We start from the raw sequence: 12621 nt of genomic DNA, 5'->3' as shown, positions 1-12621 counted from the left end.
ATCGCTATGACAATGGTGACAGAGCGCGTAACTCAGTAATAGAATTCCTTTTTAAGTAGTTTTTTATTTTTTTATTTTTGACGAAGGCTATGGCAGTACTTAGACTTAACATAATAGTGGAATTTCCGTTTTGAATGGTTTTATACGAAGGCTGTGACAGTAATTTGACAATAAGACAACTGACAGATACGTAGGTATGTGACATAATACAAATTAACTGAACAGTGATAATCAAGCAATTCTAAATATTTTCAGAATTGTATCTCTGTTTGGTTCTTTTTATCATTCCGGCATTTTCTCGGCTTGCAGACGAAAGGAAATATTTAATCAAGAGTCAAAAAAGATCTAAGGAAAATACCTGATTCAATTTTTTTTTTCAATAATTCTTCAGCGTCAAGATCTTCACACGTCGTCCGATAATCTTTTTGTGTCTGTGAATTGAAGATGATCTTTTAAATTTAACAGCATAGCGAATTGTGCTGATGCTGTTTAGTGTAAAGTTTGTTCATGATTTGCGTCTGTTATTCATAAATCGTTTTGTAATTGTGAATTAAAAATTATATTTTAAGTTTAACATCGTAGTGAATTGTGGTGATTCTGTTGAATATAAAGATTCTTTATTATTATTATTTTTATTATTATTATTATTATTATTTTATTATTTTATTATTTATTATTATTAATTAGTTATTACCTTTGTGTATATGACTGCGTGGACGTTTACATGTTTACTTAAACAAATACCGATTTAAAAGGGAAAAAAATTTAGCTAACACGGATACCACAATTTGCGACGTGAAACATATGAAGGAATGAATCGCAGCCGTCATCTCTCTCTCTCTCTCTCTCTCTCTCTCTCTCTCTCTCTCTCTCCGCTCTCTCTCTCTCTCTCTCTCTCTCTAAAATCCTGATGCCCCCTTTCCTAGTATATAATTCTTATATATTCACGTGGAGGAAGCCTAAAAGACCATTAACTTGGTTTAAACATTCTCGAATTGTTGGGTACTTCTCTAGACCGTCATCTGTCTCTCATGTCTAGGCCGTCTCCTCCTTCCTCGTGGGGGTGTTCCTCCTCGTGGGCATGACTTCAGGCGCCCCTCAGTACAACTACGACATCCCTCAGTCGCCCTCCACCCTGTACGAGACTCCCGCCGAATCCGTGCAAGAGCCCGTGCAGCTGTACGAAGAACCCGAGGAGACCGTGCAGGAGCCCGTGCAGCTGTACGAGGCTCCTTCCAACAACATCCTGGTGGCTGAACCACAGAACATCGTTCCGAATATTGTCAGTCCTGTAAGTCATTGACAACGTCTCTCTCTCTCTCTCTCTCTCTCTCTCTCTCTCTCTCTCTCTCTCTCTCTCTCTCTCTCTCTCTTCAATATACATAACTATTGGGAGTTTGAATTTATTTATTTTTTTCATCCGTTCCTAATTCTCATGTTTTCCGTTCACTATTCAAAAACATTAACTCTCTCTCTCTCTCTCTCTCTCTCTCTCTCTCTCTCTCTCTCTCTCTCTCTCTCTCCATTACCGTAAATGTACCTTTTCTAAACCGTTAATATTATTTCCTAAATAACAGTGCACGACTCAACGTTTTCTTTTAAAATAAATATTTCTATCGTTTATCTTTTCATTGTTCATATCAGTAGTTTCTCAGTAAGTGATTTAAATTCATTATTATTTAATTAATTTTGAATAGCTTTGTTTCAACATTCATACTTATACATCTAGATGTGCTTCGTCTTATGAAATGTTATTAAATAAATTATATATTTTTCGTACCGTCAATTTTACATGGGACACCAGTTTCAGAATTACGGTTTATCGCGGAAGCTTTAAATCTCGGTTTTTGAAAGAAAAATAAAGTCTTGAAAAAATGTAATTCTGTACTTCTGTTGTAATGGGACTTTTGCTATTGTAAAAAAAATTATTGTGTAATTTTGCTGGAATTGGACGTTTGTTGTTGCAAAAAAAAAAATTAACTCTGTACTTTTACCGTCAGGGGACGTTTGCTATTGCAAAACATGTAATTCTGTTTTTAGTTATGCTGTAATAGTTCATACCGTGTGAAGGATATTCTCCCTATTAAAGATTAGTTTTATTATCTCTCTTCTCTTAAAACATAAATATTCTTCTCCTTTCGAATTGAATTCCTAAGTTCGCTTGCGTCAGAGCTTAAAAGCAAGACAATAAAAATAGATATGACATTTTTTTAGTCAAATATTTATCCAATGGATCTCGGCCACGAAGATGCGTATGAAATTGAACCCAATCCTTCTGTATTCCCTAAAAAGCCAAATCCCCCAATGGAAGGGATGCCCTACGACTTCACCTGGGGCGTCGAGGACGCCGAGAGCGGCAACACCTTCAGCCACGTCGAGAACAGCGACGGCCAGAGGACCGAGGGAGAGTACAGGGTCCTCCTCCCCGACGGACGCCTTCAGGTAAATCCTAATCAACGTGGTGATTCGTTTGCCCGTTTCCTGCGCCTCTTGTGGGCCGGAAATCTCATTCCCCTTTTGCCTTTACGTGCTGCTCTATGAGCAAGAGCCCGTGCTGTCAGAAAGCCAGGTTACTCTTCAACAACAACCCTTTTGTCTTTTCATTACTTGAGATTCTTTGCGGCGTCCCATAAGGCCCGTAGCTGCAACCCCTTTCATTTGTTTTGGCTCTACCTGCTCTTTTCATGTTCTGTTTCTGATGTGTTACTGTCCTCAGCCCTCTCCTAATAATTGTTTCATAGTGCAACTGCAAGTTGTTCTTCCTGTTACGCCTTCAAATTTAACGTTTTTAAAGTCAAAATACCCTTCAGCGCTGGATGTCCTCATCAGAGGTCCCAGCGCTTGGCCATGGGCCTAATTTCTGTATTCCATTCCATTCCCTTTGTCTTTCGGTCTTCTGAAATACATGAACACAGCAAACGAACGCATAAAATTGGTGACTCGTCACACGGGAAAGAAAATAGGATGAAGTGGCCTTATTTCTTTTCGTCCTCGACAGATTGTTCGCTTCTTCGACATCGGCGAAGGCTTCAACGCCGAGGTCACTTACGAGAAGTAGACAGCAGCGCCTCCTGCAGGCTGGTTTCTCCACGTCCCATGAGCTCTCCACCGTAGTGTGTATGATAAGTATGAATCGGGGGTCCTCTCTCAATTTCGAGTTAGAGAAAAAAAAGTAATATCCGCAGCCTGATTGTTTTTGTAAGCCGGCAAAAATTTTAATTCTGACGGATGGAATGACCGTGACTGACTCCATAGAGCTGATTAGGAGCTGGTTTCCTTTCTACGTAAATGTATCGTTTAGCCAAATGCTGGAAAATATTTTATTTTCAGTATAATCAGTTCGTTATTACATTTCTTAAGGAGTATTTTTATAATTTGTGTCTTTTTAAATCTCAGAATAATTTACTATCGCCTAGATTGTTCTTAAGAGGTCATTAAGAGTCATTTGATGGTAATTTATCATTGATTGCTTCAGTAATAACACTGTGGTTTCTTCTTCAAAAGTGCGTATGTGTGTATGGATGAATGTAAATTATTCTTTGTAATATATGTGTCATTTTTAATAAAAGATGTATATAAAACTGTTGTTTGAATATCTAGCGTAAAGAAATATAAACAGAAAGAAACGCGTAAAAAAGCAATATATACAGAAATTTATAAGTTGGTTCGTAATTTATTTAATAAATTTAACCGCTTACGTAAGAATTCACTCCGCGTCGTAAGAAAGTAATTTCGTATCCTTGCGGGGAACGTTACATACTGTGTGACTTTTTATGTTTTGGAGTTTCCCAAACCAAAAATATTAAATGGCGCCTTGTTTTCAACATAGGCAGCGCAGTAGAATATATCCGTTTCTTGTATCCAATTCTTGATCATCGTCAGTATGTGGATGCTGAAGGTATATCCCTGTTTTGTCTCTGAAGTGATTCTTGATGATGGTACTATACACCCTTCTGTAGAAGAATGTAAGTTGGCTTCTGTATGTGGTCGCCGTCATGTTGATATGATACAAGGGACACAGTCCTCATGAGGTTAGGGCACCTCAGTGGCGTGGTCGGTATGGTGTGGGCGTGCCACCTCGGTGGCCGCGAGTTTGATTCTCGGGCATTCCATTGAGGAGTGAGAGATGTGTATTTCTGGTGACAGAAGTTCACTCTCGACGTGGTTCGGAAGTCATGTAAAGCCGTTGGTCCCGTTGCTGAATAACCACTGGTTCCATGCAACGTAAAAACACCTTACAAACTCATGAGGTTAAGTTAACCGTTTTAAAAACCAGTCTTTTTTGTAATGTTTTCCTTATCAAGGCTGAGGGACTGGTGTTAGTTGCAAGAGTTGAGAAGCTTTTTCTGCTCTAAGAAAATTGTCTTAAGAAGTAGCGTATCTTGATGAGAGAAACACTCAACTATGAAGGATAAAAATGAGCAGGATGAAATCGCCCTGAAAAGTTTAGTATTTTGGTAGCGTCCCCAAAAATAGTCAGGTAGTTTAACAACAACTGTCTTTAACTCTTCTTCGAAGTTGATAAACATGATAGCCTTGATCCCATTTGAAATTCAGTAGTTTTAACTCGCAAAGTTTAAGCACCTGAAAATGTGACAAGAACAATTCTAGGATGTAAGTCTGGACTATATATATCTATATAATATATATATATATATATATATATATATATGTATATATATATATATATATATATATATATATATATATATACATATATATATGTGTGTGTGTGTGTGTGTGTGTGTGTGTGTGTGTGTGTGTTTGTATGTATATATATATATATATATATATATATATATATATATATATATATATATATATTTATATATATATATACCATATGTATATATACAATATGTATATATACGGTCCTATTCACATTCGGTCCTCAGATTAGCTATAAGGTAACTCCGTTGCCTTCAGTGAATTTTACAACTTGTAGCTATATGCATTTTTTAAACTTAATTACTTAGATGAGATAAGGCAAGTGAGAAAAACTCATTAGCACTAACAATAAAAGCTACGCAACTTCTAGCTAGACAGCTGCTGGGAAGCAAATCATACCCCACAAGCAATAATTACTGACGATTGCCTATTGCCAAACAGAATGAGGAAAAATGTTGCAGATAAAACTGTACGCATGAAGATTCTCATCGCTAACCATCTAGAGAAAAGTTAATATTTTGCTTGTAGATGATTTTATGTTCTTTAATATCATTAGTTTTATCATTATTTGCGCAAATTCATTTGTTAGTACTTTACCAACGTTATATATATATATATATATATATATATATAATAATATATATATATATATATATATATATATATTTATTTATTTATTTCATGTATACATATAATAGCTGAACTTTCCTCAAGCGCTAACGAATCCTTACAAAGTATTGATTTTGAATAATTTTCCCAAATAAGTTATTTTTTCCATTTTACTTTTCACTCGCTCTTAATGTACTTTAGTTTTTTAGTTTGTTAGTTTGTTCAAAAAACCCTACAAACAATAAGTCCAAAAATGATTTTTATAAGAAACTTAGTAACCGACTAAAATCCAGGACATTGAGTCTTCAGTACCACAGAAAGAATCCATGAAAGTTCTCTCAGTGGTCACGAATCAGCCAATTAGATTCGAGTGAGATTTGAATCGACATTTTTAGTGGATGTGAGGCCTTCGGCAATATAAGAGATGAACAGCTAATGCTTTAGCGGTTGCCTTTTTCGTTCTGCAATTATTTTGATGCGATTATAGGATTGTCTGAATGGACGTTATTCTCCTTCCTGCAACGTTCAGCATTGAAGGAAGGATCGAAATGCTATGAAAAAACAATGCGCTCGAGAACAAAAGAGGTTACGGCGATAAATGCCGCAATATTACAGGTCATCCTTGACACTGTCTTCATAAATCGGAAACAGCAATAACTCTCTCTCTCTCTCTCTCTCTCTCTCTCTCTCTCTCTCTCTCTCTCTCTCTCTCTCTCTCTCCTCGCAATGGCATTAGCCTTCTTTATCTATTTGTTTACTTCTGGCTCACACAAAAACACACAAGTCTTTTTTTCGTCTTCTATTTTGATATTTCAGTGACCGCTGTATCTGTCCACCAGTTTTCTTTAGCTTCACTTTTTCTGTTGGTATCGAAGAGAACGCTCCCTTCACGATTACTTTCCTCTCTTGCACGAGACTTGATCACTGCAGGTGTTGCAACCTTGCCAAGCTTTAATGGGCGCCTCTCCTACGCCCAGGAATTTTATGAGGCCTGTTGGTTGTGAATTGTAGTCATATACCTTTTGAGACTGGCAGCTTCCTTCACTGTCTTTTTTTTTCGAGTTTCTGAATGATAAATGATAGTTTAATTACTGTTCTTGCGAGATTTTGAAGTCATTGTTTATTTTGTATATGGTAAAGACATACTTCTCCCTATACGTGTCAGCCTTGAAGAGGTATTCCTTGGAGCAGTATCTGTTCATTACCGTCCCACACAATTCAGTATTGCGCAACCCAAGGGGAACCAGTCACCATATTGCTGTGAAAACGAAATTACATCAGATGTAAAATAAAAGAAATGCTTCATATTTTATATATTCATGAACGAACTTGATGTTTTACGGAGCCAACTATATATATATATATATATATATATTATATCTCTCTCTCTCTCTCTCTCTCTCTCTCTCTCTCTCTCTCTCTCTCTATATATATATATATATATATATATATATAGGCCCTATATATATATATATATATATATAGTTGAACATCGGGGTCCTACCTGCCGTAAGCCCAGTCTCTTAACAGGATTCTTGCCCCTTCCTCGATTGATACGGGAATCGAAAAAATATATGCTCGACTTCCTGGATTACGTTATTATCAAAGTTCGGGAGTTGATAATGATTATTCTATGTATACCTCGATCTTGTACGTTTTTCTGTTGATAGCTTTGAATCGAGTTGTCTCATAACACTCCTTCATAATTTTGATATTGCATATATCGTTATCTTCGGTTTAGAATTGTCATTTTAATCATTGTCAGGAATGTTAATGTAGGTAATCAGAACACATTTTGATTACGTGCTGTTACATCCCCATCAGCTGACGATTTTTTCATAGCCAGCATGTATTGTACTACGATACCACATCCCCATTTTAGTTCCTGGTTTGCCTCTATGTGCAGTCTTGCATCTTGGATTATTATTATTATTCCCCTCCCCCTGGTGAAATTATATACCCTTTTCATTAAATACAATCAGTTCCTTATAGACTATTTTTTGTGAACCGAATATAAAGTTGCCTCTCTCGACCACTGACACGTAACAGCAATTTCTGACGGAATCATCTTCTTCATCATCTGACGGAATCCTTTGACACAAATTTTGGCTTTGGTATATCGCTAGCAGCGCCTTGAGACGTGGCCTAGATATATTAGGGCTTGTGCCTTGTATGATAAGGCGCCCTATGAGGTAATGTTAGACTAGCGATAATCTATACGCTAAGTCGGTTTGGTATTGCACTTCCATCTTCAATGGAGTTCTGGGTTTTTTGTAGATCACTTACGAATTCGGTATTATCTTTACGACGATGTGTTAAACTCATGGTTCGGTGAGGTTCTTGTAGAAAACACAAGGTATAAAAATAGTATATTCTTCTGAAGTTTTACATGATGAAGATCAGGTATGATCGTACAAGTCTTCTATGACGATAGCTTGATCGCTTCTGCCAATGATGATGGCTAATCCTATTCCTCTACATGATAAAGCTTAGGTAAAGAGGTACAGGTCTTCTAATGACGATAGCTAACTCTGTTCTGCTGTCTACCATCTCTGTTACAAGTTATGAAGGAACAGACAGTAGTTCGAACATATGAACATACATACAATGACATAGTTTCATACGAACACACAATCGAATGAGACACGCTACAGATCACGTAGGCCGTTTGAATAATAGGTCGGGGTAGTTGTCTCAAGCAGGGAGCTTGGACTAATGTTTATAAACAATTGAATGACTACAGGTGACGGCATGTTATCTTAGCTTACATACTTATTGTATACGTCATCTTTAGCGTCTCTAGTCTGATCACATTCCTGCAAGCAATCTGGTTGACCTCTTTAGTTTTAGACTTTTATTATATATGGACTAACATTCCATATTTTTATTATGTTAAACACTTACATTAGCTCGGTCAGCTACCAAAACCAACTACTGAATATTACTCAAACTTGACTTGCATTTGACTTATAGGAGTGTGATACAGACACTATGTGAATATATATATATATATAAGTAAATAAAAATTCATGGTGTACATGAATTGATTCAAGTAATAAATATAAAACAATGATATTGGTAAATAATAGTGATCACATGATATATATTGATACAGTTTTTCACTTCAATCTCTTTAAGATACTTATGCTACAGAAAATACTAACTGTACTCTGATAATTGCATAGAATGAAGATTAACATGATAAAAATCATATTTTAAACTGATAAAAAATTTCATATATGAATTGATAAAGTTATTAATGTTTATGCTGATTGATTCGTTGATTTTTATGCTAAATGTTATATATCTGATTCATTAATTCATATATTAACTCATAAATAACTGCAGATAATGGTAAGATATAAGGTAACAGATTGATTATAGGCTACCTGATTTGTTTATACATATGTATATGGATTCATATATTATGATTAATATATGTGCACTTTAAATAGATTCGTATTGCGTACACGCAAAGATATATTTCGATTCCGTTATTTATGATCATATATATAGTAGATTCCTAGTGCGTACACGCAAAAAATATATTTCGATTCTGTTATTTATGATCAATTATATCATGATACTCTTATATATAGGATACATGACCGAGGTTATACTACTTCACTTTAACTAGCTTTCGAACAACTTTTCGTCCATATTACACAGTTCCAGACAACCACCTTTAGCCAATTGAAACGGCCTTTTTCAATGGTTAAAACAAGGGGAAAATTTGCCGCCTGGGCGGGTCCAACGTTCTATTTTGCGCTCATACTTATTCTCTGCATCCTAAGCTACACGATTACGTTCGCGATGAATAGATCATCCCATCACGAGTCCTTCGCCAGCAAAGTAGAGTTGAATATCCTTCGGGTCGTAATTGTCGGAAGTATGTCCCTTTTTGTAGTCGAATTCCGACAGCCAGCTGGAGCATTCCGCATTAAAACGAGATTAACGACGAGATACGGTGTCGGTCGAAGAAGTACCATGAAATTCCTTTCACATTGTAGGCGGTTGTTACTTGACTGTAGTCGTCCGCTGCGACGAACGATTTTTTGAAGTTGCGATGTGAAACTCTCGTAACTGCAGGATACTGTAACCAGGTTCCATTAATCAGCCTGCAAGTGAAATTATACTTGTCACAAGGGCAAAGTAAATTCAGACGACATCCAAATACAGGGGAGGGGAGAGAGCCATTTAGACCAGACTTAACCACATGAATTCGCTGATATTTTGGAATTCAGAAGAGTTTCCGCTATACAAAACTTTTTATCCATGGCATTAACAATGAGTGAACCTATCCAGGTCTATGATGACTCGTGGAAAAATATCCATAATTATAAAAAAATAAATAGATATCCATTACGAATCTCAAAGAAATTCGATATTACTGGTAGTAAGTTACTAGACAAAGAAGTGGAAAACGGAGCTAATTGTAAGATTGCCAGGCAACATAAAAGTCAAAGAGAAGATTAATCATGATTCTATGTGCCCTAACAAAAGTTTCATATTCAATTTTCTCGTGCGCATCCTCTGAGGTTAACTTTTAAAACATTATTAATAGATAGGTTAGATGCAACGAAAAACCCACTATGTAACTAATTTCTATATAAACTTTGGGTTTTTCAAGAAAATGTGACATTTTCCCATGAATGTTTTACTTGAATTGTAATAGGCTAATGTTGCAAGTAAATATTTCATATATACATATCTTGATACTTCTAAATGTCTATGAGGTTCAGAAAAAAAAAAATTAATTCATTTTGGTTGTTATAGAAATTCTATTTGCTTATTTATTGTTTCATTAATTTTAAAATGATTACAAGTCCTTAACTAATTGCATTACACACGGATAAGAATATGTTATGTGGCCTGTCTGTGACCTATGAACCCACGTGAAGTTCATGAACTAAGCATTCCTTTCTCCAGTCAATCTGCTTTTGCAAGCAGAGACGACACACAGATGAAGCCTGGTGTAAGCAGATTATTGAGGTTAAAAGGAACAAATGCTGATACGGCAATGATGACGTCGTCACTTGGCAGGAGATTGCTCTCAGCCAGCTAAGAGTTACGTTACTTGCTGTAAGAGATACGACTTTAGTATTTTCAAATGATATTTTAGTGTTTTAATTACTCCACCCCGCATGAGAAGAATGTCTGAAAAAAAAAACAACAGTACCAAAATTGAACAATATATTAGTTTCATGTTGCATTATGTTAATAAATATTCCTTATTCAAACTATATGAAAAAGGTTTCCATACAAATTCTATATATATTATTAGCCCTGTATAAGATTCATAATAGGATTATTCCATAGATAACATTTTCACTTCTAGACTTCCTGACTTTAAAATCATCTTTTATTTTATTTTATTTATTTTATTTTTATTATTATTTTATTTATTTTTTTTTATTTATTTATTTTTTTTTTTTTTTTTTAATTTCCTTTTTTTTTTTTTTTTTTCTTTTTTTTTTTTTTTTTTTTTTTTTTTTTTTTTCATTGACTACGAATATAAATCACCGGGACAGACAATATGTCAGTAGGTTTTGATAGTGTTTGAACTTTTAGCTTATTTGTCATTACTAAAGCGTTAGAGTTCAAATCTTTACGCATGTATATTTGGATATTTAATGGGTTACGTTTTGCTTATTGATATTAGCGTTGATTTCCTTTTTTATTATAATTTGTAACCCTTCCGACTTCTTACGGAGTGTATTATATTGACTCCACTTGTATCCATATTTATTTTATTTTTTTATATTTATATTTATTTATTTATATATTTTTTTATATATATTTGATAAATTAATGGTTGGCTTGAATATGTGGAAAAGTGTTCTAGCGACGTACCGTATAAGGCTACTTGCGGCATCAATTCTATAGATACAAGATATATATAGATGATAAAGGTATTTTTAAAACCGCTAGAACCGATATAATCCAGTTCGGATCCAACATCACGAGTTGTAACTCGTAAGACATTGACACTTCCTATTTAATTATCCGTTATTCTACCAAAACCGGATTGTGACTCTGGGTGATAAAATAAAAAATATTATTGGTTTTCTTAATGGAAAGGAATTCACACAACGTGTTAAGGAGATTATTATTGATTTACACCACCCGAGTCACAGATTATTATGTGTTGAATTCCATATTTACTGATTTAGCACTCATAAATATTCGTAACGCACTCAATTGCGGTGTTTGTTTTTAGTGCTATTAATTCTATATAACGTGTCAAGGAACTATTAACACTAAGAAGTGTTTATTCCCTCTGTCAGACTCGTAATTCTGTTAATAATACTACGTATATTCTTTCAAGGATTGATTTGCACAGGATAGGCCCCTAAACTGACAGGTGTCTTAGTGTATCCTTGGTTTCTTTCCATGACACGTGTTACAATTAGTTATGTGCTTTTTATATCTGTAAGCATTGTAGGCCAGAAAACAGTGATTTGGCTTTCTGTGAAAAAGGAGGGAACCCTGGATGACGGAATGCAACCAGTTTATGACGATTGGTATGAGAAAAGATTATTACTACTACCTGGTCGTTAGTCATCTGCTGTGTTCTTCGGGTTTTCCTCGTCACAGACCTACATATAATATTACATTTGATTACATTATTTTGATACACATACTTTAAATGTACTTTTGCTTTAGGGTTTCTGCTCGAAGTGTTTATTGTTTTTGCCTAGCCACTGACCCTGTTTCCGTTCGAAGTGTTTATTGTTTGGTGTTTATTGCGCTATTCTGTTTCCGTTCGAAGTGTTTATTGTTTGTTATCTGTTGACTCTTGCTTTGTTCAGTTTGTAACAGTTTCTGCGCTCCAACCCAGATATTCAATGCTCCGCGATCTCTTGGGTTAAGGGATTTTCTTGTTTAGATACGGTTTTTAACAATAGGCACGGATGTTTCTATATCATTAGTCCAATTAATGGTTCTTTGCTGTATGGTGCGGGATTGCGGGATAATGCGTCAGCTATGATATTTGCTTTCCCAGGTAGATATCTTATCTTGGCTCCAATAACCTGAATGATCATTTGTCACCGAGTTCCTTTTGGACTGTGATTAAAGCCTTTGAAAAACTCGGTAAAGGACTCATGTTCAGTAAGGACTTTATCAGGATAGCCATAGATTATGAACTTAAAATGTACTAGTGAGTTAAAGATACCGCCCTTCCTTGCTTATTACTGCATATTTACTTTCAGAGGGCTTTAGTTTACGTGAATAAAAAGCTATAGGGAAGAACTGTTTATCATATTGCTGAAGTAGTATCCCTCTTACCCCTTGGTCTGAGGCGTCTGATGCAATAAAAAAAATTTTCCTTATTTAAATCAG

The sequence above is a fragment of the Macrobrachium nipponense genome, chromosome 17, assembly GCF_015104395.2.
Source record: "Macrobrachium nipponense isolate FS-2020 chromosome 17, ASM1510439v2, whole genome shotgun sequence".
In the NCBI taxonomy this organism is placed as follows: Eukaryota; Metazoa; Arthropoda; class Malacostraca; order Decapoda; family Palaemonidae; genus Macrobrachium; species Macrobrachium nipponense.
Note: the sequence above shows the minus strand (reverse complement) of the source record.